The sequence below is a fragment of the Alligator sinensis genome, unplaced genomic scaffold, assembly GCF_000455745.1.
Source record: "Alligator sinensis unplaced genomic scaffold, ASM45574v1 scaffold1543_1, whole genome shotgun sequence".
Classification (NCBI taxonomy): domain Eukaryota; kingdom Metazoa; phylum Chordata; order Crocodylia; family Alligatoridae; genus Alligator; species Alligator sinensis.
The window spans coordinates 78,273-79,281 of NW_005843241.1; the positions used below are offsets into that span (position 1 = coordinate 78,273).

At 63.8% G+C, this 1,009-nt stretch overlaps 1 protein-coding gene across 3 annotated transcripts in view; it reads left to right on the forward strand.

Annotated features, from left to right (window-relative positions):
- The window catches only part of RMC1 (regulator of MON1-CCZ1), a 31,527-nt gene that overhangs the window by 14,336 nt on the left and 16,182 nt on the right, over nt 1-1,009 (forward strand). The gene's annotated exons all lie outside the window — the stretch shown is intronic.

The window sequence follows — 1,009 nt, forward strand, 5'->3', positions numbered from 1 at the left end:
CTAATGTGGCTAAAACATACCAGCTTCTCTAGGTAGTAAGCCACAAGGGAGAGAGCCTAGGCAAAGGGAGGGAGAAGAAATTATTTGGAGGTACTGAGTGTGTGCGTGTGTCCGCTCCCTCCAGCAGGGAAGTCTGTGGAGGTGTGGCGGGGAGGGGAAAGGGCCATGGGGAGGAGGAGGCAGATCAAGGCCCTAGCAGTGAGGGAGGGAGTGGGGCATAGGCAGGAGCAGGGGCTAGGGTGAGTGGGGCCCTGGCTGGGCCAGGTGGTGAGACAAGTGGAGGCCCGGGGGGCTGGTGCCCCCCCGATCTGTGCACGGGTGGAAGCAGCTGGTGTTGCACACTGGGCTTTGAGCCCTGCTGCCCTGAGAGCGATGTGACACCATGTGCATCCTGCTGCCAAGCAGGCAGGGGGCATAGTGCAGCCCAGCGGCGGCAGGCACGTGGTGTTCCTGGGGCTGCTCCCAAAGCAGCTGTAGCATGGGAGTGAATTGCAGCAGCAGCTACCTCTGCCCAGTGCACAAATCAGGGGGGCATATGCCCCCCCCGGGCCTCCACCCAGCCTTGCTGGGGTCCCACTTGCCCTGGCCCCTGCTTCTGCCTGTGCTCTGCTTCCTCCCTCATTGCTGGGGCCTTGATCTGCCCCTCCCACCCCCTCTACAGCAGTGAAGGAGGGAGAGGCTGGGGCAGGCCCTGCATGTCCAGGGCAGCCGCTCAGGACGGAGCTACGAGTGGTTTGTCTGGGGGCGCCTGGCATGGGGACGGGGTGGCAGCTCCTGCCGCTGCACACACCCCAGGAGGGCATGGGGGTCGTGTGCCCTGCACCTTCGCGTGGGGTGAGGGGGGGCTGCCAGCAGCAGGACACATGGCTTCAGACTTGTGCTGCTCTCAAAGCAGAGGTAGAAAGCAGCCTGCAGCGGCACTGGGCTTCAATTTGTCCCAGCATGACCGGGGCTGGCTGGGGCCCCGTTCACCACTACCCCACTCCCTCCTGCACTGTTGGTGTCTTGT